Genomic DNA, 25,755 nt, shown 5'->3' with positions numbered 1-25,755 from the left:
CCTTTGTGGGAGTGCCACCTACCCGCCCCACATGCTTCTCCTTCAGGGCCTTCCAATGGGAATCAGCTCCCTTTCAGTGGCTTTTCCCTGAGTCTTAGCTCTGCCCTTTGCCAAGTGCCTCTTCCCTGGCCACCCCCTCATTCCTGGACTACCTCACTCAGCCCCTCTCCGATGTCCTCATGCTTTCTGACCTCATTTCTCAGCTGCCCTCCACTTTCCCCCACCTCAGCCTCAGCCCCAAGTCAGCCTCCCATGTCCAGTGGACCCAGAGAAAGCGGCTTATGCCCCTGCTGTCCCATCAGGCTTCACATTCCACCTTTCAAGCCTGTGCTTTCACCTAAGCACCTCCCGCCCAGATCTGGAGAGCGCTCAACTTCCCAGAGTTGACAGCTGCTCTGGTCTCTGCTGCACCCCAAATGTGAATGCTCCAGACCCACTTTCCTATGCCGCTATCATCCACGTGTGGAGAATCCCTCCCACCCTGCCCCTCCCTCCCTGTGGCCAGGCAGACCACAGCCAGCCCAGCCTCTCTCCCACAAAGCAGGGCCTGCTTCGTTTGCTCACTTTCATCTGCCCTGAACAAGCACCTTATTCCTCAGAAGAGCGCCAGGGAGCTTAGGTGGCCACAAGGCCTCTCTTACTACTTACGATGGCTCAGTTTTACCTCCTGGTACTACATAAAGGAAGGAAGAGAGGTAGGGACAGAGCTCAGGAGCAGGACCAGAGGCAGATGACATGTAGGTGAACAGAACATTGGTCTGTAAACCTGAGATCCACAGAAACCAAGTCCGCGGGAGCCCTGCGAGGTGGGGAGGGGAGGCCAGGCTGACAGGGCTGAGTGCATCTCCCTATTTCACTCGGAAAAGCTCCTCGCTCAGTCCTTTTATGTATATTTGGGATGACTTCGGATTGTATTTTTAAAATGGGCACCATCAAGAAAATCAAGGTTAAGAAAACAAAAACAAAAACACTGATCTGGGCACTTAGTCTCAGGACCCAGGCAAAGGTTCAGTGTTTATGAGGAACAAGTAGTCACTGACTCATCTAACTAATGCTGCGGGTTCCTGCTATGTGCCAGGTGGTGAGCCAGGGTCAGGCCTACCTGACTCACTGCAGGGGCAAAACAGTCTGGCACTCAAGTTAGGACTGGCTCTGAGGATTGGGAGCCTGCCTTGGCCTGTGTTCCAGTTATCTGACAAGCCCTCTCCAAGGCAGGGAGGAAAATGACAATCCTTTGTTGTTCTCAGAAGGTGCCATTTGGGCAGGGCTGGGTGGGGACCGTTCACCCCTGCCACATGCAGAGAATCACTGGAAGGCTCTCATGTGTGCCTGGTAGTGATGCTGGCTGTCAGCTCGGACCTCGGCTGCAGTTGTGGGTTGACTCACCTAAATGTGTCCGTGTGCCTGCTGGCTTCCTTACGGGTGATGGCTGGGTCCCAAGAGAGAGCAGCCAGTCAGAGGAAGTGGAAGTTGCCAGTTTCTTACTGCCTGGGCCCAGAAGCTAGCACTGCCCCTGTATTATGTTGCCGTAGGAGTCACAGAGCCTAGATTCAGGGAGAGAGGACACAGACCCCACATCTTGATGAGAGAGGGTCAAAGACCTTTGCAGACATGTTTCAAAGCTGCCACAGCCTGCAATTTGGGAAGAAATGGTCCTAACTTCCTCCTCAGATGGGGAGAAAGAGTGGTGAGGGGCATAAACCCAGCTAATCCTACCTGTCCTTCCATAACGTATGATGGTTTAAAATGTGGGCGATGGTACTGTTCACCCCTGGACATTTGCACTACCGTATGGAGCAACGTGGAAAACGTTCATGCTCTCTGATCATGGCAGGTCTTCACAGATGGAATGATGGCTGCTTTACCCGGTGCTTAGTCCCAAGCACTACCAAAACCCCACACTAAGTATTCTCAATGTTTTTCATCAATTCCTTTACTGATCTGATTTCTAAGCCCCCTTGCCAAGTTAATCAGCATCCATGGGAAATGTCTACACTTGTCAGTGTTCCTTAGAAAAATGCCACCCTGCACACAGTGCTCACATCACTGACCAGCACCAAGTGCCACTGGGTATCGTCTCTCCATCACTGACAGTCCAGCATCCTCAGCAGTCTCTTGGTTGTATTAACACATACTGAGTTCGCAAGCACCTTAAACCTTCTCTCCTGTGGTGCCATTAAATTCTGACCCCTTATTCATAACAAACCAATTCCACAATTATTAAGAAGATAGCTGTGCTTAAGCAGCAGACAGTTGGGACCAGAGAACGGGACTTCATGTTACCACGGAAGGGGAAAGTCCTAATGCACATTACAATCTTCTTCTCTCAGGGACCCTTTAGCTAAAGGTTCCTGTTGCCAGAGGCATACAAGTAGCATAGGCAGGGGGTGAGCTGAGCAGTGATTTCCACCAAGTTTTAAATATGCAACAGAGCCATGAAATAACTTTGAGAGATGCCAACATATGAGTTCACTTCTCTACCCAAACTGGTCATTCTGTTCCCTCCCCAAGTAAGAGAGGACACGTCCAACAAAAGGTTTGGCTCCTAAGCCAACAGGTGGTGGCACAGGGCTACATGTATTTGGAAGCACCTAATTAAGCTCCAGAGTAAACTAGACATCAAAGTGTTTAATTGGCAACATGTGACTGTTAGGAGCTAATTACGTTGTTCCATTGTACTTTAATTAATGTTAGTCATTTGACCGCTCCATAGCTGGACCAAGTTTAAAGAAGGGAGAGGGGTCCCACAGGCCAGCCCCTAGACGGTGTTCCGAGCTGTTCCCAGCACCAGGCCCGAGCAGAACAGATGGGGCCCGGTGTGGGGCTGCCAGCTCGTCCCGCTGCCCAAGCCCCAGCGTTTACTTTGAACTCATTTAGTAGTTACTGAGGCTCTTCTCCATGCCAGCAGGCTGGCCGCAAGGGTAGTGGAGGGATTCTGGTGAAGCCTAGGTTCAAGCCCCACTGCTGCCTCTTGCGAGTCGCGTAAACATGCACCATCTGGCCTTTTCTGAACTCCGATTCCCTGCCTGCAGAATGAATGAAAACAAGGAACACCAGCCCAAGGTCCTCATACAGCGATTATTTTAAAATAAACATCAGATATCCTCAATCTTGTATTTCAAACCCTTCAAAGACTTCCCATCTCAGAGGAAAAGCTACAGCCCTCACGGTGCGATGAGAGGCTTTTCATAACTGGTCTCCTGCCCTCGTTCCCCTCCCCCCATCTCTGCCGCCTCCTCCTCCAACTGCTTTCTCCCCCCTTCGTCGCTCCAGCCGCACAGCTCTCCTTGCTGTTCTTTGGACACGCCAAGTCCTCTCGTGCTTCAGGGCCTCTGTACTGGACGTTCGCTTTGCCTGTAATGTCCTTCTCCCCAGACACCCGCACGGCTCACACCCTCAGTCTGCTCGAGTCACGTTTTCAGAAAGGCCCCCTCTGACCTTCCTCTTTCAAATCCCAACACTCTCCCCAACCTAAAATAAAAAGCTGGCAAATACTCTCTCCCATTCCTGCTGCATTTTTCCCTGTCGCATTGAATCCCATTTAATATACAATATACTTCAATATATTGTGGTTATTTCTTGTTTTAGAATGCCTACCCCATGCCAATATAGAAAGTAAACTCAGCGATAGCAGAAAATGTCCAGTTTGCTCCTGGCTGCATTTCCAGTTCATAGAACAGTGCCTGGTCCATGGTAGGCACCTGATAAATATTTGTTGAATAAATGAATGAACATTAAAGGAGATAAAGCATACAAAGGACATAGCACAGTGTCCAGCACATACTGGTGCCAGTTAATATTCATTTTCTTCTCTTTGCACTACAATAAGAACTGGTCTCTCTGCCCCAAGGACCTCAAATACCCCAGGGAAACAACTCATCACACACACATGGACCTGCTGTACAAATAATTTTCTATCCACTCCCCAACATGGGGAACAGTGGGGACATGGATCAGACACCCCCTGTGGTGAGCCTGAATTGTTACAATCAGCAACTCCCAGGATTTATGGAGCATTGGCTACATGTCAAGTGTCTGGCCATGTGCCATGGGAATTCACACAAGAATGGCACACACTGCCTGCCTGTAAGAAGCGTACAGTCTAGGGCTCAGCAAACTTCCCTGTAAAGGGCCAGATGGTAAATACTTTCAGCTTTGTGGATCATACAGTCTCTGCTGCAACTGCTCAGCCGTGCCATTATAGCCCCAGAACAGCTAGTGCCAACAGACGGGTGTGGCTGTGTTCCAATGGAACTCTATCAATACTAATATTTGGATTTCATATAATTTTCATGTTTCACAAACATTTTCTCTTTTGATTTTTTTTTTTCAACCATTTATAAAGGCGAAAACTATTTTTAGCCCAGTGGAAACAGTCAGTGGACCAGATTTAGCCCACAGGCTGCCACTTGCCAATTCCTGGTCTACACAGGGAAAAAGAAAATACTGTTGCTTAGAACCAAGGCTTAAAATATGGTGCTATAGACTAAATCTCATAAATGTTCTGGAAGGTGAGGGTAACTAGAGAGGACTGGAACTGTCAGGGAAGGCTTTGGGGAGGAGGCGAGACTTAGGCCAGGCGCTGAGATATGGTTAGGGGCTGGTAGGCTAAGAGGAGGACAGAAAACTTCCCCAGCATGGACAGTGCCAGAAATCATAATGATGATGATGACAACAGCCTGTTGAGGGTACAGGATGCAGCTGCCCCAGCTGTGAACATGGTGTAAGCATTGCTTAATTTAATCCGTACAGCAACCCTTCTAGGGAGTAAATTTACCTTCTTCTCAAAAGAGGAGACCAAGGCTCAGAGGGTTAATAATTTGCCCAAATACGCAGTCAGTAGCAGAGTCAGAATCTCAGCCTAGGCTGTCTGTCTCCACAGCCCACCCTCCCTCCCGCTAGATTCCACACTTTGATCTAGATTTCACACTTTGATCTAGATTCCCTCCCATTTCCTATGATCAAATGCTGTCATGTCCCTGGTGAGCCTGTATTCATGTAAATAACTATTTCCTAAATACACTCAATGAAAAATCAATTACATAGCAAAGTGGCTGAGGTTTGGATAAACAACCTAATTGTTCCCTCTGGGGCTGCTGACTGAGCAATCCCTGCTGAGAGAAGAAAGAGAGTGAACATTTATTAAGAGCTCTGCCTAAGGCACTGAATATGCTTCCCTTCCTCCTTGACCAGAATGGGATGAGTCTGAATCCATAGCCCAACCCCCACAGCATCCCAGCGAAGCTACTGGTCTCTTACACCACTCACAAGAGGACTGAGTGAGAACTCCAGGTTCAAAGTAGACCTGTAACTAAGGCAGACTTGAGAATCTGACCCCCAGGGGTGCCTTCCAGATGCCCTCCTCAAAGATGAACACCTAGCTGCCTGCCTTTGATGGATCGAATTATATCCCTCCAGGAAGGCCACCCGGCTTATACCCCAAATTTCCCCTCATGAGTTTTGTCCTGTTATACTTAAAATTTTGCCATTAAGTGTTCCTTCTTCTGAGTCAGGACACTGGTTGATACACAAAGATCCCAAGAAGATGTAGTTCATTAAACATAATCAATCATTAACACTGTACTATGAACTAATATTCAGGATGTTTCAACCAGGCAGGTAATTAAAATCAAGCAATTGGCTAGAGAAGATGTGGAATCTGGGTTTAGGACTTAGTAGGAGACAGAAAATTGGCCTTTGGCCAGAGATACCCTGAAAGGAAGGCAGGGTGGTCCAAGGACTGAATTGTAGCATGAGCTTTTTCTTTTCTTTTCTTTTATCCAGTTAGCTATTACCATCAGTCATTTATGGTAAGCTGGGCATGGTGGGTGGGTGGTGATGCTTGAAGAAATAGATACAGTTCTTAACCTGGGATTCACCATGACAGCGGCATACAGCACACACCACCGGAACACAGGAGCGCATCTGTCAGTTCTGGAGTAGCGTGTTCCGAGGTCTGGCCATCTGACTGTGGACATCTGAGATCACTGCAGGAGCCCTGAAAAGGGGGTTGAGAGCCAAAGGTTCCAGTCCTGGTTCTGTGCATGTATATTTGCTTTGTGACCTTCCGTAAGAATCCTCTCCTCTCTGGGCTTTACTTGACTCATTCATTTGTACATGTGGCTTTTTGCCAACACTGTGCTAAGCACCGAGCAGGATCGTGGTGATTATAGAATAGATACTCTTCCTGCTCTCATAGGTTTTGAAGTCTAATGGGGGAAACACACATGAAAGAAATAATTTCACAGACAGTTTTCCTATAAAATGATGAAGTTGGTCTAGACCAGAGGCTTTGAACCCTGGCTGCAGATTAAAATCAACCAGGAAGCTTCAGAAGGGGAAGAAAAAAAAGATGACTGACTATCTGGGCTTTAGCCACAAAGATTACAATTCCAACTGGTAGGGCTCAGGCATAGATTTTTTTTTTAGGTTCCCTCAAGTGATTGTAAGATACAATGCGGGTTGAGAACCGCTGAGCTAGACAACATCAAAACCTTTCTCCTTCTCTAACATTCTATCAGTCTTTTATAGTCTATGGATAATCAATAACATATATGTGTACATGTATATTTCTATACATATGTATGTGAAAGACAAACATACGCAGAGATGAAGAGAGGGGGAACACACAGGCACGGCCACGCAGCATGTGGGAAAGGGAAAACACTGGAGACGAGCGGAAAAACAATATACAGCAACATTTCCCAAACCTGGCCTGAGGATTGTTCAGCTGGACATGTGTGTAGAGATTATTTGCTTACTCAATTTTCTTTCTTCCATTTTTCTTTAGTTACAACACCTTGACGTCATTCAAGGCAGTAATGTGTCCAACTGTAAACCAGCATTTCTCAGCCTCGATGGCAGGTAGATGTAACCAATGAGCTGCAAATAGAAGCCTGGAAATCTCCTTAAGGGAGATACTCACCATGGGGGAACATACTTTATGCTCTTCACCCAGCTTTCTGTCTAGACCGAGAGTGTGATGGCCGGCACATCCGCCATCTGGAACCACATAGAGGACGTAAGTAATGAGCTGAGGATATTACAGCAGACATGTAACAGGAGTCTGCATCCAAGTGATTTCATGGGGCCACAGTCACCTGGACAGCCTGCTTCTGTGTATCTTTCACCTGAAAGGAAATAAATACCTTACTTTAAGTGACACACTGGAGGTTATTCACTCTGACACAGGTGTTCTATGAAAAAAAGAGCTTCTATTCAAACAAGTTTGGGGACTGTTCTAGACCACAGTATTTCCCACCTTGTGTGTCAGGACTCCCATTACACATTTACCCATATTAAGGTTCAAAACAAAAAAAAGCCACTCACTTTAATGAATCTAGCATTTCAGAACCTTGCTTTTGAAATTCAGACACACATAATATCTCTTAATATTGTGTGGAATTAATATTCTTCATGGAGTTATTTGAGAATCTCTGATGTGAACGTATCAATATGCACCTGATAAAATTCCAGAACACCGAACATCTGAGTTTAATCCAAAACATCAATCAAATGTTTCAGATATGACAGACCAACCAGCTAAATGTTTTATTCTCTATTTAGTTGGTGCATTAGAGAGACAAAGTCATGAGTGCCTGGTTCAGATACGGCCCCAACAACCCAAATCCAAGACGGCCCAGGTGAGTTTTCTCGCAGCCAGTTGCTCCCAGCTTGTCTTCTGCTCTGACTCAGCTTTGTGCGATGTATTGACCCGTGTTTTCTTGCTCTGGTCCACCTGGAAGGCTTCCAGTGATGTAAGCAAAAAGCAAGGCCGCCCAAGAGCTAGCTTTCAGGTGAAGCTCTATTGGCCAACCCTCTTCTCAGGCAAACCTAGGTGAGAACAAATCACCCAACTGCTCCTCTCCTTCACGATAACTAACTGTGCGTGTCCACTACATACGGTCTGACCTACTCAGGCTTACCATTTGATTTGGCCATTTCAGGAGTCCCTTTACTTTTAACTTATCCATGTCTTTAAATATAAAGGACCTGTTGTCTTGTTTACCATTAAACTCCAACTGAACCCAGCAGCCAATGTAAGTCGTATGTACCAAATCAGTATCTGCCGAAAGAAGAATAATTTCCCGTGTCCTCACCCACCACTGGGAGCTAAGATGCATTTTAAATTCCTTTAGAGATTCCCTTTTGCCTCACCCTCCTTTCTTTACCTTATATGTTTACACACACACCCTCACACCCTCATACACACTTGCCATATTCTCTCAAACCCTCTCACTAGCCTCACACTCACACACTAAAACATGCTCACACCCACACATACCCACACATTCACACTCATGTCTGCCTGCACACACTCACACTCCTACACTCACATACATATTTATACCCCTGTATTTACATCCATGCACACTGCAGAGGTGATGAGATGTCCAGAGTCTTATTTGATCCAGGTCACATGGCAGAACCGGGGCAGGCCTGGCACCATATCCCCAGGTGACCATCCCCATTTGGGCAACCATTTCGGTTCTCACTGGGCCAGCAGAACCACACAGGCAACAAGTGCGTCTGGGAGGTCCACAGTGATTGCTGTTTGCTGCCAGCCAGCAAATGAGGCTGGAAATAATCACCAACTAAGTACATTTCTATGGGTTTTATGCTATTAGGACAGGTCTCCTTGACAGCACTGCCTCAGAGAGAAACACTGCTGATTCTCAGGGCAGGCAGAGATTTGCCAATACAGCCCCGGGCAGCCAGGGGATTGGTGTGGACTTGTCATCTCAGAAAAGCAAGGCGCAGAACATCTCAGCAAAAAGTCTGACCACTCCCAGCCTCCTAGAAGGAAAGCAAGACTTGCAGCTGGGGTGAGGGAAGCCATAGATGTCCTAGAGCAGTGGTCTCAAAACTGGAGCATGCAGTCGTGCTGTGTGACCTAAAGCAATTAAAAGACATCTCTGGGCCTTCCACCAACCTCTGAAATGTGTGCAGCTTAGGAGTGTGTGACTGTGTGTGTATAACTGAATGTGTGATTCAGCAGGAGTGTGTATGGTTGTGAGCACACGTTCCGGTGGGTGTGAGTTTGTGAGGGTCGATGTGTATGTATCATATCCTTACAGCACATGTCTCTTTGGACTTTTCACCTTTGCAAGTGCCCAACAACCATGTATGACTTGTGGCTACCAGAGTGGACAGGACCAGCCTAGAACATTCTGCTTCTGCTCCATCCAGCACCCCACACCCATTGCTCAGGTCCAGGCAGAAAGGGCACGACCTCTGTTATGTTCAGGTGTATGTGTGTGTAAGTGTAAAGGTGTGAGAGTGCATTTGGGAGCATATGGTGAATGTGAACTTGTGACGTGTGTGTAGATGGTGGAGAGAGTCCACACCTGAGGACCCTCCAAGGGGGATGCAGATGTAACCAATGTCAACCATTGCAGGTCCCCAGTGCCACTCATGCTCTGGGCTGGCATCATCCGGGTCCTCTTCCCACTCTCCTCCTTATTTAACTGCCCTTCATCCAGGTTACAAAGAACAGCGTTTCGGCGGGGGAGGGCTGGGGTGGAGTGGGTGAAATAGGTGAAGGAGATAAAGAGGCCCAAAATCTAGCCTTGCGGATGAGAGTACAACATAGAGAATACAGTCAATAGTTCTGTAATATCTTTCTATGTTGACAGTAACTGCACTAGTTGGGGCGAGAATTTAATAATGCAGGTAACTGTTGAATCACTATGATGTACACTTGAACCCAATATAATATTGTATATCAACTGTACTTTAATAAAAGTAAATTTTTTTAAAAAGGTGTCTCCTCCCCGTTCCTCACCTGACTGTAGTGCGCTCTCCCGGGCACCAGACAAAAAGGACAATTAAAACCACCAGCTGCGGGTGGGGGGAGGTGGTCTTATCAGTGAATGAAGGCACAGTAAACCTACCTCAGGGCTTCTGTTCCTCCCCGTCAAATCCATTCTTCAGCTCAGGAAAAGCCACAACCTCCACACGGGCCCGCCTGGACGTGGTCTAATCAAATATAGAGCGTGGGCAATGGGTGTGTTGGCAATTTTCTGGTACGGACATCATCCCTGCGCCCCTCAAGTCTTGTCAAAGAGCACATTGCTTTTGATGGGTCTGGGGAGAATGAAGAAAAGACTGCATTGTAAAAAGAACAATAAAAAATAAAAATGGCTCTCCCCTCTCCCCATATTAAACAAGCAACCCTTTTCAGCTATTCTCAATATTCAACCTCAGGAGACAAAAAAAAAGAAATAAAAAAAATTTTGAACAGCCAAACCAGCATAGATTTGCAACACTAATTCTCTTAAACACAAGTGAAACATTTTCAGGGACTACAAAAATTGACAGGTTGTCCTGAATAAAACCCACGGATAAAAATTTTATGTGATTTCTTTTGAATGCAATATGCATTATTCATAAGTAGTTAAAATCTATTTTGTCAAATAATATAATGAGATATTATTCCATATACAATCAATCCAAAGACTACTTCATCTTATAAAATGTTTAAAATGTGTTCCCTACTACACTTCCTATTAATCAAAAATGAAAATTAAATACTAGCTGTTGGACAAATTCATTTTTAGCAATATATGGATGTCTCTTTCATTAAATGTGTTAGGGTGTTTATCTTGATGCCTAATGACATTAAAAGAATTATTTCTGTATTTTCATACAAGATTCTTATTTAATTATTCTCAAAAGTAAAATCCAAAGTTCAGTACATACATGTGAGCACATTTACTAAAGAATCACTTTTTATCATGTTTTTTTGTTTCACAACTTGCAATTTGAGCGGCACATAACCCTGAATTCTCACAAAGTAAGTGATGACCAACAGCATACAGATTTATTCTCATTTGTATGACTTTTTACAAAATAGATTAATTATATCCTTCATGATTTTAGTCTTGCCTGCTTTGGGGAACCTTTTTTATATGATTATAAGTAATCTTTCTCATGGTAGTTTTCATACTATTCCTCAAAACATACTGTAATGTTGATTTGAATAAAAAATTTAAGTCAGATGTTTTCTTTAGAGAAAGTCAGTCGGATGTGCAGACCGGTTTGAGGAGGAAGACTGGCTTTGTCACCAGATGTGGGCCAGGTGCTTGGCTTCCCATGGCATAGAAACAGACAGAGCACCCAGGCAGAGTAAGAAACAGTCAAGGTTTATTGGGGAGAGAGCTTGTGCACAAGGGAGTCAGAAGCAGTGAAGGCTGCCTCCTCAAGGAAGCACTGGGCTAGGCTTCTAAGGATTTCACAAATGGGATGAGGGGGTAGGGAAAGGCGGTTTCATGATGTTTATCTCCTGTGGTTAAGATATCATGTCGCCCTCCCATGGTCAGCAGATTTGACTTATTAGCGTTTTTTCTTTCAGGGTACAGTCAGTCCCTTCCATCGTTGATGCTCTGTGAGATAAGCTTACACAAGGAATTTCATTAGTCCTGTTCTTTTTCAGGGTAATTATTACCCTCAGATAATGGGGCCAGATCATTTATTGGAAAATTGTTTGCCCTGCCTCAGTATATGATCGGTGGCTGACTATATCATTCCTAAAATATGTTGGGAATTTTCATCTCTTAACTTTACAGTTTCCAAATGGAATCTCAGCCTTAAGATGGAGTTCCACTTGTTCCTTCTATGAATTCATTTCCCCCTAAGATTTTTATCCTCCTTATTCTTAGGGGAAGATGAGGACTGACGGTCTGTCTTCTGTAACTTCTTCAGTGCTGAGAAGGGACTATAGACCCTGTCTATTTGGAGGCATAAAATTCTCTAGCTGCCTGCTCTAAAGAGGGCCTACAGGCTCAGCCTGAATCCTGGCCAGTGGGCTGATCGTTTGTCATCATTATCACTCAGGTATGCTACTTAGAGCAGATAAAGCATTGATAATCTCTATCTGTCATAACTTCACCATATGAAATAGAAAAACACAAGGGAAAAGGCTAATAAGAAAAATGCAAAGGTCATTTTTATCCAAAATTCAGAAGTGATGCCAGAAGGAAATAAACATCCTAACCAACCAAAAAAATCCCCTTCAAGCAGTCTCATATTTTTTTATTAGACTGAAAATACGTTTCCCTACGTTTACTGATATTTGAACCTTATGGTATTTCTGGGCAAAAGACTCTGAGAATGTTTCTAATTCCATTTCAAGAGGTTTTAAGGTTTCCTCAGGCCAACCTGTTTCTATTGCTGCAACATCTTGAGGTGGGAGTAAATTGGTTTCTAGAAACATTTTGTCCTCAGTATCTAGATTATCAAAGGACTGGTTTGGGGAGGGTAAACTTCCTCAGCCAGCAGCCTTGGTGTTATAGCAGATTCTCATCCTGGATGGGAAAAGAGGTGTCCTTACAGGAAAAATCAGAGAGTTTTACAATGGAATTACTGTGTCCTTCCCTGCAAAATTGGCCTTTTCCCATGTACCAGATGACATTAGTTACTGGAGTGGACACTAGAAGCCAGACTTCAGAAAGATCAGGATTCCACCTGCTCTGGGGACATAGCCATTATCCTCTGCAATTTTTACAGTCAGAGAGGGGGATGGGTCAACAAGTATTAGATTTAGTTAAAATGGCCCAAAGGCTTCCTACTGGAGGAATCCTAGTGTTGATGAAGCTTCCCACACTAACTGTACCACCTAATAACTCTCTGTTCGATTTAACCAGGGTACTTGGGCCTTAAGTATACAATATCTGATACCATACTTTCCATCTAAAAACTTCTATAAGGTATGGGGACCATATGTCTCCCAAAAGCATTTAGTTTGAAGATCTGCCATAAGCAAGGTGGACCGTTGTCTCATGGCAATTTCTGATTCCATGTGGATCAGAATAGTTAGCAACTCTTGTTAAGTCAGGATGCATGCGTTTTCCCATACCTGAGTCTTAAAGTAAGTTTGCTTAATTTGTTGGGTCTTTTCTACCCCCTTAGGAAGGGCCTCATTAGTTTGTTCAGCAGCTGCCCATCTGTCTCCATCTTCTTGAGGGAGCACTCCATCTAAGTACCCTAACTTAGACAGTGAGGCCCTTTCAAGTGAATGTTTTCCCTCAAAGGCTGCAAATTTTGCCTGTCCAAGGAGACAAGGAGTAGCCCCACACACTGCTCTCTCCTCAAGACCAGCAGGAATTGCCACTTCCCATGTGCTCTGGGCCAGGGCCCTAAATCCTGGCTTAAAACTGTGAATGAGACTGGACAAAGAGGTCCCGGCCTGAGGAGATGCGTCAGTTAGGAAGTCCCCTGCCTTTAGTGGCATTCCAAAACGGGAGAGTGTGTTCAGGGCTTCCTTCTCTGGCTCAGCTGTGCAAGCCATGTGTGCTTTGGGGGCCCCTGGGGTTGCATCTGCAAGGGAGACAAGGGAACAGAAAAAATAAAGCAAGGTTAGACCATACATTTGTAGCTTCATCTTGCTGAAATTACCAAATTTCTGTACAGTGTTACTTACCTGCTTGTGAGGTAGTCTTCTTGCATAAATATTTCAGATCATCTATGGCCTTCCAGGTGTAACTTTGCTCCTATGGGAGCAGATCCTGCAGAGATGCAGGAACGTATGGGCTAATCTGGAACAGATGTTCCCAACTAGTTAGGCCTTGCAGTGTGGGCTAAGTGTTAGCTCACTTTTCAGACCATTTGAATTCTAAGCGGAGCTATAGAAGTAACTTTTTCTGTGACTCGTGTATTTCTTGGCCATAACTTTCCCAGCATCTTCTTTAGAACGTGCTTTACCTTTTCTACCTTTCCTGATGGTTGGAAATCCAAGAGGCATGTAATTTATATCGTATCTCCATAGCGGCAGCACATCCCTGGGTAATCTCTGCACAGAGACCTGGGAAGTCAGAATCGGGAGATGGTTTCTTTTAGCAGTTGTTTGCATAGCTCAGCTCCCTTTTCTGTGATGGGTGGGAAGGCTTCCACTCATTCAGTGAAGGTGTCCGTAAATACCAACAGATATTTAAAACAGGCCTTAGGGGGCATTTGGGTAAAGTCAATCTGCCAATGCTCACCAGGATATGTGTCCTGGTATTGGACAGGTGGAATGGGATGAGATTGCGGGTTATTTCTTAAGGATAGCTCACAGGAGGCTATAATACAGTTTGCTGTTCTCAATCCCCTTCTGATATAAACCTTGTGTACAAACTCCCATAATGCATAGCTTCCACATGGGTGGCATCAAGGGGGGCGTCAGGGATAAGGAGCCTGTGATTTTTAGTCAGCCATGCATTAGGCTCCAGTTTACAGCCATTCCGTTGATCAAATTTTTGTTCTGACCCAGAATATTGAGGATGATCTAGGGAGTCAGAAGGGCTGCTAATGAAGGCCAGCTATGGCCCTGAGCTCAGTCTAGAGGAGGGCCACTTGGCCATCCCGTGGGCTTTGTTTCCTTGACTCATGGCAGAGGCATCCCTCTAGCTGCACCTGCCATGTATTACAGCCACTTCTGCTGCCGTTAGGATGGCCTCTAGCGATTCAAGGATCAGTTCTTTATATTTAATAGGAGAGTTTTTCGTGGTCAGCATTCCCCTTTCTTTACATGTAGAATGTGGAATCCATATGGGCATTAACTCTTCTACCCTTTCCTAACTATAATGCTGTCATCGGGGCTATGGACTCAGTTTTCTACCCTAATGTAGATCCTGGGAAGGCCTTTGTTTCTGTACCATTCTGTAAACTTACTCTATGGCATATTCCGTCTTACAAATTCCTTGTGAACAAAGCTGCCGCCATCTCTGAACCCATTCTACACCAGGGTTTGTTAGGGGCTCACCCCAGAGGTCTGGTCTGCTAAAGTAAACCTGTTCAATTATTGCTGTACATTGGTGTACGGATTTCTCCCCTATAACCAAGAGCAAAGTTGCCAGGTTTACTTGGCACACCTTTAAAGTTATGTCAAGGGGGTCTAGCAGCAATGCCTGGTACTTGGTTAACTGGTCACCCATAAGCCAATGATGGTCCTTTACTTCAAGGACTGTTTGTACTTGGTGAGGAGTCAAAAAACATCCATCTGTTGCCCCAAGGTTAGCCGGGTGGCTTCCCCTCCCAGGAGAGCAGTAGCTGCTACTACTCTCAGCAGCTCAGCCAGCCTTGGGCCACCGCGTCTAGCTGCTTGGAGAAGTCGGCTACAGGCTGTTGGTCTGGGCCTGCCTTTTGTGTTCGGACTCCCAAGGCATCTCCTTGGTTCTCCTGTACCTATAAAGCAAAAGGTTTCTCCAAGCTCAGAAGCACCAAAGCAGGTGCTTGGCTTAGCTCCCATTTTAAGATATCAAAAGCATTTTGACATTCTTTGTCCCAGTGTAATGGCTCTTTTTCTTCCCCTTTTAGGGTTTTATAAAATGGCCTTGTTTGTAATACAAATTCTACAGAATTCATCCATTCCCCAAAATCCACGTAGCCATTCACGAGTCTGGGGAGCAGTTGGTGAGATAATGGCTTGCCTTCTCTCAGGGCTGAGGATCGAGCTCTAAGGGTGAGGATGAACCCCAAATACTGAGTCCTCTGTAAAGGGATTCAATCTTCACTCAGGGACATCTCATGACCTCTTTTGGCTGGGAATTCAAGAGTCATCACAATGTTTGCACCTGAATCTTCTTTTGTCTCGTTAACCATTAACAAGTTATCAACACATTGCGATGAAACTCCCTTGACTGCCTGGCCAAAGCATTGCCTAATAGCTGAGGGCTGTCCCTGAATCCCTGTGGCAAGACGCTCCAAGGGTATCGTTCTATCTTTTTTGTGATCGGGTTCAGCCTTTCTTAAGCAGACAATATTGACAGTCAGGGGGTAAACATTTGCAAAAGAAAGCATGAAACTACAGGGTGGATAGGAGTAACTGATTTGTAAATAGTTCTGAGACACCCAAATCGGAAATCTCCATTAGATGTTTTATCAGGAAGGACAGGAGTGTTATAGGGAGACTGATAAGGTCTTATCAGCCCACACTGTACAGACGTCTCCAAAACTGGTTGTATTCCTAGAGCTTCTGGTCTTGGCGGATATTACCTTTTCCAGGGATATGTACCTCCTGGGTTTAGTTGGATCTGGACAGGATTACACTGAGTGCTCCTCTGGAGACCCCATTATCCCACACGCGGGGCTCAACCTCGTCTCTCCTGGCTGTGGCACCGTGGAGGGCGGTGCCTCTGCATTCTGCATTAGGGCGACAAGGTGAAGGCCCTGGCTGAGGCCCACCAACACCTGCATTTTATCTTGGGTCATGGTGATGGTTGCTTCCAACTTACGAAGCAAATCTGTTCCTAATAAAGGATTGGGGGGTTCAGGTACTCAGAAAGATGAAAGTGTTAATTGAGCACTGCCAGTTTCACAGGAGATAGGAAAAGTAAATTATGTTACCTGCGGTTTTCCATCTATTCCCATCTTCATGCAGTCCAGTTGGGAGAGGGGCCAAGGGGTGAGTCAGGACAGAGGCGGCAGCTCCAGTGTCTACAAGAAATTCTGTTTTCCTCCTTGTCACTTCCAAGGTTTATCTTGGCGACAAAGGCGATGGTGGAGGCCAGTGCTGGAGCCATGAGGGTCTCAGGCCCCATCAGCTGGTGGTTCCTTCGGCCAGGTTGGCCATCAGGGGAACCTGGCTAGGGTCGTCCTGTTGAGGATTTGCTTAGCTTTAGATCATTCATTTTCCCAGTGTCCTTGCTGCTGCAGAAGGCGCACAGGTCTCCTTCCAGAGGTTGACACCCTGCCGTCTTCAGCCTCCTGCCAAGAGCTGAGTGGGTTTAGCCAGTTACCTGCCTACTTTGCCATCCTCTGCCATGTCTCAGTTGTTAAAAACCCTGTAAGCCTCCTCAACCAATAGGGCTAACGGGGTCTGGGGCCCAGTCTGACTCTTCGGCGACTTTCTGTGGATGTCTGGAGCCGACTGAGTAACAGACCTCATTGCCAGTAAGGCCTTCCCTTCAGTTACTCCGGGCCAGTGTTAGTGTATTTGGCAAGTGCCTCTGTCAGCTGGCCAAGAACATGGTGGGATTTTCATCGCTTCCCTGTGAAGCTTCCTTTGTCTTTTCACAGTTTTTAGGCTTTAGGACACATCTCTTCATACCTTCTGCTGTACAAGTTATGAAATGTTCCATTTCAGCCCTGTCTTCATTATCCTTATAACCCCAGCCAGGGAGGACTCCCAGCACTGCTGCCTCTCTGGTCCCACAGACGGCACGTCCAGGATGAGGAGTGAACCATCCATCGGCATATTCTCTAGCTCTTTTTAAGATTCTTTTTCACCAGGGGTGCAACAATGAGTCAAAATCACAATCACATCCTGCCATGTCAGGGAATAAGAGAGACTTAGGCACACAGAGTCCTTGGGAAACCTATCAGGATTCTCAGAAAAAACTGCCACATGTACGTTTACAAATTCCCAGATCAGCCATGGGAAACGGGACATGAACCCATAAAGTTCCCCCGGTCCCATCCGAGACATCTCTTAAGAGGTACTGTCCAGTGGTAGCTTGATATTTTGTGTTGCTTCTAGCGTCGGTTTAGGTAGAGGTGGGTACAGAGATGATGGTGGATATCGGGGGGAGGCTGTAGGGTCCAGCAGAGCCGCAGGCTCTGGCGGTGGTAAGAGAGGCAAAGGAATGTCCCCAGCTTCTTCCAGGAGCTTTGTGCCTGTACCAGTTCAGGGACAGCAGCTGGAGACCCGGGTGGCTGTTGATAAGCAGGATCATTTAAAATATCTTCATTTTTAGGCTTCACCGCAGCCGACACAGATATTTTACAGGTACCGGCTAGCTTTGGATCCGGATACAGTTTTGTGAAAGCCTGTGTAGAGGGAATTCCTCCCCACTTCTGGCTCTCATTTACAAAAGAGGCCTAACTGGAAAATGGTGGTATAGTTCAGAGACCCGTTCTCTGGCCATTTTTCCTGAACACCTCGTTGGTACATTGGCCAGATGGTGTTATAATAGTAAACCAGTTTCTTTTGTTTTAGCCTCTCCAGTTTGAACTGGTCGCAACCATTTAGAATACCTCCCAGGGGGGACTCTTTGGGAATTCCCGGTGCATTGCCCATTTTGGTGATAATCTTATGCTCTGTTGTCAAAGGTGCTGGGGAGGGATGCAGTGCCCAGGACCAGACGTAAGGACAAACCACACCAAGAAACTCAAGAAAAAGCTTAACCAGCAACGTGGTTTCTAAGAATTTTGCTTAATAGGAACGACTTCAATGGAAAAAGTTTTAAGAACACATAAGAAGGAAGAAAGAGGAAAATTAGGATTATAGAAAGAGAGTGGCCTCGATACTCACAGACCCGTTCTACCTCCACAGAGAGAGTATCAAAGGCCTCCTGTTCCCAAAATCCCAGCAACAAGCAGGCCTAAATGAAAAGACAAAAATCCGGCTAGTCAGCCGCGGCTCTCACCTCCTGCCTTGGAGCGCACACTAGGGAAACCTTCTGAATGCGCCTGGGCCTAGGTCATCAGGCTGGGCTCCTACTTCAAAGCCCAGAGCACACGGGGAGAAGCAACCAGGTAACTGCAGAAAGAGTTACTGAAGAGATCAGAGAAAAGAACACGGAGGGACAAACAAATGTAGGATCAACAGTGGCTGCTCAGAATTGTGAAGCCCTGAAGGCTCGAAGACTAACACTCACCAACTCCACAGGGTGGTTAGGACAAAAGGTCGAGCGGCCGCTGGGTCCTAGGGTAGTCACAGAGCATTCCCCTGTCTCCGGGCATTGGTCAAGCAAGCCAGGAGAGCCACCACGGGATGCCTCCCTCTCCTGGCTGGCTGGCCAGGAGGACTTCCCATGGCATAGAAAGAGACAGAGCACCCAGCAGAGTAAGAAACAGTCAAGGTTTATTGGGGAGACAGCCTGTGCACAAGGGAGTGAGCAGCAGAGAAGGCTGCCTCCTCAAGGAAGCACTGGGCTAGGCTTCTAAGGATTTCACAAATGGGATGACGGGGGAGGGAAGGGCAGTTTCATGATGTTTATCTCCTGTGGTTAAGATAGCATGTCGCCCTCCCATGGTCAGCAGATTTGACTTATTACTGTTACTTCTTTCAGGGTACAGCCAGTCCCTTCCATCTTTGATGCTCTGTGAGATAAGCTTACACAAGGAATTTCATTAGTCCTGTTTTTTTTCAGGGTAATTATTACCCTCAGATAAGGGGAGCACATCCTTTATTTTGAGATCATTTTCCCTGCCTCAGGATATGGTCAGTTGCTGACTAAACGTTCCTAAAATATGTTGGGAATTTTAATCGTTTAACTTAATAGTTTCCAAATGGAATCTCAGCCTTAAGATGGAGTCCCTCTTGTCCCTTCCAAGCGAGCTCAGCTTGGCGGAATAGATTACGCACAAGGAGTTTTCCATAAATTAAATGAGCTAATTCTGAGCTCGATGGTTTTGACAAAAAGACAATTAAGCATGTAAAAAAAGAAAGTGTTTTGTATTTTAAAATTGCATTGAGAAAAGTGAATTGAAATTATTTCAATTTCAATTTCAACATCTTAATTTTCCAGCCCTTTCTTAATAAATGAGACCAGAGAAGGTGAAAAAAATAACAGATGTAGTTAATAGTCATTGAACAAATTTTAGAAAAGGCTTTTTTGATATTCCCAGAAATTGAGAAAGTGAATGGTTCTAATGATGGATAACAAATCCTTTAGGAAGTCTTTTTCTCTTCCAGTTCTTTTCTCCTTCAAATTGAAGGAGAAAATAATTTTTGATAATGGGTCACCATGTGATTTGGGGCATTTAACCCAAAAGAGTTTAAATAATTAGTGAAGTTATCATAATAAAACATCTTCTGTTCCTATCAACTTATTAATGTAAGCAAGATTTGTCAGCACTCACATCTATAAAAGTCAAGCAAACAAGTTTTTGCAAAAAACAGAATTGATGCTGCACCCTTTCTCATTCTAAAAATAAGTAGTGTTTATTATCTAATTGGGAGAGAGCACATTAATCTCATAAAGAAATGTAGTCCCAATAAATTCATACTCCTTACTTTAGTACTGACAAAATTTATTTTGTATTTATATTATTTTGATATTTGTTCACTGATAATAATTATAATGATCACTCATTCCAGAAGTAATTTTAATATTTAAAAACCTTATGGAAATATTTTAATATTAAAATTTCTGATTATATACAGCATGTATACACTTAACTGAACTACAAGTATACTAAACTCTAGGTATACTGTATTTACACTGAATGTACAATTGAAAATAGTTAAGATGGCAACTTTTATGTGTTTTTTATCACAATTAAAAATAATTTTTAAAAATTTCTGATACATGTATAATATTACAGAATACATACAGAATATTATCTCCTACATAATATTATTTCAGAAATGAATACTGGGTGATCAGTAAAGAACAATCAAGTATAAAAGCACAGTACATCAGAATAAAATTCTGTGGGAGATGGGATAGAAAGAGGAGTTTAAGAAAGAGAATGAAATACAATTTCTCAGTGTTAAAGAAAGGCTGACATGCTTTTTAAATGGACAGTGATGGATGTCCAGTCACTAAGGTATTTAGAATCCATGAACACATTAAAAAATTAATAATGGTTTCAATTTTAAAGAGTCAATATTGATAATACCTTGAAATGATATCCTTTGGGATGATTTCAGTTTATGGAGAAAATTGTACATTTAACTTAAGGATTTTTGAGGAGCTCCATCATGTTTAGGATACTCCAGGAAACGTGAGTAAAATTGCAAAGTGCTGCCCCGGAGTTGAGGGTAAGGAGGGGTCCTGGTGGCAGAGGCCAGACCCAGGCTTCCTGGGGAGTCATGATTTTCTATCCTGTTCTTCCCACCTTATTCCTTGAGTATTTATTTCTCCTGGAGAAAGCATGACCCAGTGGACCAAAGTTTCCAAAGGCGTGGGACCTTCTCAGGGCTCCCCACTCTATGTTAACAGCAGCCTTTCCATTCAGTGGGAAACCCTGTTAGGCCAGGATTTTTGATTCATGGAGTGGATCATTCATTTAGGAAGGAGAGAAGGAGGGGAGCTTCATTAATTGACTGTCTCCCATGTGCCAGATACTGTGCAGTACGCTTTATATACATAATCTCATATTTAATAAGAACCAGGGTCATTAAACATGGCTTTATTATACTGAGCACTTACCACAGACCAGACACTAAGCCATAAACTTTACATGAGTAATCGTAATCGCTTCTTACAATAATCCTATGAGGTAGGAATTGACAAATCAAAAACTCTAGAGACCAAGAGATCTCTGAAATAAAAGGGTGAATTGAGCCTTTATTCAGTTGAAGCTAGAATAAGGACTGAGGCCTGTGACAGGAAGTTTCTGCTTTCCCAGCAGCAAAGCCAGTTCACAGAAATAACCTGTCCACCAGACACAAGAAACATGGCACATTTATGAGGGGCCTCAAGGAAAAAATGTTACTTAAATCCACATTGGCTACAGATAAGGAAGATGAGCTAATACGGCGTGTATTAAGTTGGCCAAGTCTGAGAATGGGTGTTGATCCCTAGAGAAGGCCCAGGGATTGGCTCTTGAGGATGGTTGTACCCAAAGGACATGCAGTGTTTTGGGAAACTTCTAGATGATTGTTGAAATGACTTCAACCAGTAACGTGGTGTTTCTGGTGAGCTCTGTCCTATAGCAATTGACTGGTGATCTTTCCTGTCTCTCTCCCTCAATCCCCTGTCCTTATGCCACTTAATTTAAGACATTTCAGAATTTTTCCTTATCAGAATTATGATCATTCACATTTTACAGATGAGAAAAATGAGCATCAAAAAAACTTTCAAAAGTAAACAGCAAGTAGGTGAGATCATGACGCCAAAGTCCACTCTTTTCACCTTAAGTGTTGCCACACCCACTTAAAATGACGGTCAGTCGGAGAGTTTAAACAGCTTGGCAAGATTGCCTCTGGTAAGTCCTAGGTCAGCCTGATTCATTCATTCCCTATGTTGTTCCAGAAAGGAATTGAAGGCCTGTCTTGTAACTACCTTGTAACTACAGGTACTCATAGTTGTCTGGAACTCTCCAAATCTATTATCTGCCAATTTTGTAAAGGGGGCATAACTAATTTTATTATAACAAGAATTTTATAACTTATTTTAATGATTACAATTATATCATTACTATCCCTCCCCGCACACACTACTTTTTTCAAACAAGGAAACTAAACACCCAGGATCTCTTCTGAGATGTGCCCCATCCAATCCACATTCTCCGAACTCCTGACCAGAGCATGTATGGCAGCTGGAAAAGGTAAGCCAAGGCAGCAAATGAACCCCAGGGGCCCCCAAAGCACACATGGCCTGCACAGCTGAGCCAGAGAAGGAAGCCCTGAACACACTCTCCCATGGTTTTGAATGCCACTAAAGGCAGGGGACTTCCTAACTGACACGTCTCCTCAGGCCGGGACCTCTTTGTCCAGTCTTATTCACGGTTTTAGGCCAGGATTTTGGGCCCTGGCCCAGAGCAGATGGGAACTGGCAATTCCTGCTGGTCTTGAGGAGCTACTCCCTGTACCCCATAGGAGGACTTGATTTGTTGCTTCACAAAGGAAGGGTCTTCACGGCACTTTGTGAAAGGGCCTGCTTTTATTAATTATGCCCCAGGCAACGGGGGCGGGTCATTCCAACCTAAGATAATGCATGCAAAAGCCAATGATTTGATTCTGAGAGACCCCCAGCTGTGGAAGAGCACGCTAACCTGGACAGAAAGGGGACAAGAGATAGACCAGCTGGAGAGGACGAGCCTCCACAGGGAGCCTCCTTGGCAGGTGGCCATTTGGGACTCCCAGAATTCCCCTGCCTATTCCATTCCTTTGCTCTCAGGAAGGTACATTTCAGGGAAAAATAAGTTGTCTTACTCTGATGCTTTTTTTTTTTCAAGGATCGGAGGGGAAGAAATAGCTTTTGTTTCCTTTTTCCCCCAGTTGTCTAAACATGACATCCAACCTACAGGCTTGGAAAACAACTTGACTAACAGTGTGAGCGATTAGACAGGACAAGAGCCTGGAGTATTCGCTCATGGAATGGCAAAAGCCCAGGCTGTCTTTTCCTCTAAAATGTGTGGCAATCATCAGAAAAGAGCAGCTGTCAAACTTTCCTCCTGCCCCAATGGGGCTGCCAGGCCACTGCAGTCTTTATTTAACTGGTTTATTAATCTTGCTACTCAGGACCAGCCTCCGTCATCGTGGCTCACTAGATAACCAGGCCTGGATTTGTAAATATGCTTAATTAAGCTCCAAAAGCCACGAGCCTTCTGTCTTCTTACTAGACTTTCCCACAAGGCCAGACACCAGCAGAACTGAAATAAATGAATGGCCCTGCCCCCACCCCGTGCATCGGCTCCCACTGAGGGGTGGTGACAATAGGGAAGGGCATTCTGAGGGAAGAAACTGGCCTCTAGCATCAGAGGTCTGCACCTCCCTGTGACAGGAGGGCTGCTGGCCTGCAGGAAACATGTACTGAGAGCTCCGGAGGAAGAAGAAAGAAAAGGACACCATTCAAGCTTGTTTATCTAAATCATTCCTTCTGCCAGCCACCCATACTTGCAGGAATGAGACCTGCCTACCACACAGGAGCGGCCCTTCTCTAGGATTCTTTGGATTCCTGGAGGCAGTGCCCACACCTTGGGGAGGTGGGGGGAATATGAAGCCAGGAGGAGAAGGTGGCACTCTCCAGAAATGGGGCAAGGGAACAAATGCACTTGTATATTTGAACAACTGTATGCACATCTGTCTCACCCAATAAACTGTGAGTGCTAGGGGCAAGGATGAGTATCTAATTTAGTGCAGGGCACAGAGTTCACAGGTCAGATTTAAAGGAGGAAAATAAGGAAAGAAGAAGGGAGGGAGGGAGGAAGAAAGGAGAGGAGAGAAGAAAACCAGGCAGGTGGATGAGGAAGTGAGTGGATGGATGGGTGGGTGAATGGGTGGGTGGGTGGATGGATGGATGGATGATATGATAAGAATTTGGATGAGGCACTCCACTCACTATTACACAGATCCTGTGGCTCCAGAAAACCAAGCCATGGTTCTTTCTCAGGCTGTTCTTTCATTTCAGAGTCTCTTTCCTAGGAGGGTCTCCAGGGAACATGGTCAGCGACAACTTTCATGAAGTCTGCAGAACACGCCACCCAAACAACACCAGCAGGAAGAAAAAAAGCCCAATCAGTCTACCAGTTGTTTTGAAGACAAGATGCTAAGCAACTCATTGCTTAGGTTACAGAGGTTATCTTTATTTACTCATCTATTTGTTTTTACTGAATTGTGTCCACAGAGCACCAAGGGTCCAGAATAAACAAAACTGCAAAAAAGTAAATCTACCATCTGGACATTTCTAAAAATCTGGATATTTGGCGTCACACTGACCCCAACCAATTGTCTCGTGACCATGGAGTTATAGCCCAGAGCAGCAGTAGGGGAAAGCAAGAAGCAGAAAGAAGGGTGTTTAGCGTGATTATACATATTTAAATGTCCATAAATGTCAAGATTTCAAATACTCAGACCCATTGTCAGGCCATGTCCCAATTTTCAATTTGAAAAACATGATCACGCTAGATACAGGGGTAAAGGAAAGAGTACGAGGGAGAAGGAAGAAAAAGAAAAAGAAAAAAGGGGGAGGAAAGAGAGTAAGTGAGGAAGGGGGGTAGTTGGGGGCATGTCTGCACAGTGAGACGGGGGCAGGTGGAGAGCGCACGCTGTGCCACGTGGCATCCCTAAGAAGGTGCTTTTCCCAGACTTGCCACTTGAGAAAGACTAGCCTGGGCTGTAGTCCTCACCCCAAGCCCAAGACCCAAATGGAAATAGCCAGAGCACCAGGCTCCATGGGAGTTTATCTTACACCAGTTTTTAGAAAAGTCCACTTTCCCTGACTCCAGAGATTTACCTATCTCTGTACCAATACACGTGTGGGTAGAAAAGGGAGAGTGAATGCCCCCATTCTACACGGAAGGTAACTAAGGCTCAGGAGGGAACAGCGGCTGCCCAGTAATGAACTTAAAGGCAGAGACAGATGCAAGCTCCACGCTCTGGGGTATATGTTTCAGGTGGAGGAGTACAGAGAAGCCTGCACTGAAGTTACCGTGTCCCACTGCCCATCCATCCATCAATAAGAGATGCAGGACATTAGCCTGGGCTGCAGACTGGAAGCCAGGAGAAGACTGGCACCTCTTTAGACATGACCACTGACATGCAACCACACAGCCATACATATGCCATATGTCTTTGGGATTCATTTTACTTTAAATCCATAAAGAGAAAAATATATCCTCTGTACAGAGACCCCACCCCCACCCCCCGCCTGCCAGCCTTACATCTCCTCTCAGCCATTCCAGGCTTGCTGCGCTGTATTTTGTTTTCTGTGCTGGGTGATTGATTACAGGAGAGCAAATTAGCTCCCACCGCTGTTAAGCTGCATTTTCTCTCTTAAAGAGATGATGATGTGAGCATTACTTCTCTCGCATCCCCCTGCCTGCCACGGTCGTTGACTGCAGTCTCTGCAGATTCAGCAGGGCCTTCTCGGAAGGGAGGAGAACACAGGCTCTCATAGCCTATAGCAATTCCACGCTGGCGTGACCCAGTCTCACACCCACCCTGCCGCCCCAGTCTCCTCCTCCTAGCCCCAGGGAACTGGTCTGGTTACTCCAGGCTCTATACCTATCTCTGTACCAATACACGTGAATCCAACTGCCTAGCACGGAGGAGACCTTGTTGAATGAGTGAACACATAAAGGATGAATGAAGTATAAACACTAAAGTCTCAACTTAATGAAATAGATGTCTTCTCTCCTCTCTCTTCAGTGCCGCCCACCCCA

At 45.2% G+C, this 25,755-nt stretch overlaps 1 long non-coding RNA gene across 2 annotated transcripts; it reads right to left on the bottom strand.

Moving 5' to 3' along the window:
- Positions 1 to 6,876: 6,876 nt before the first annotated feature.
- On the bottom strand, positions 6,877 to 25,416 carry LOC118925991 (uncharacterized). 2 transcript variants are annotated; one of them, XR_005030276.2, is made up of 4 exons: positions 23,934 to 25,416; positions 13,421 to 13,505; positions 9,785 to 10,086; positions 6,877 to 7,130 (listed from the first exon to the last, which is right to left on the bottom strand). It is a non-coding gene; the product is annotated as an uncharacterized LOC118925991 (long non-coding RNA). The 2 variants fall into 2 exon arrangements; XR_008999398.1 differs by lacking the exon at positions 13,421 to 13,505 and having other exon boundaries at positions 6,879 to 7,130.
- Between the last annotated feature and the right edge of the window lie 339 nt (positions 25,417 to 25,755).

This window comes from Manis pentadactyla, chromosome 9, assembly GCF_030020395.1.
Source record: "Manis pentadactyla isolate mManPen7 chromosome 9, mManPen7.hap1, whole genome shotgun sequence".
Classification (NCBI taxonomy): Eukaryota; Metazoa; Chordata; class Mammalia; order Pholidota; family Manidae; genus Manis; species Manis pentadactyla.
Note: the sequence above shows the minus strand (reverse complement) of the source record. Positions and strands in the feature narration are given on the sequence as shown.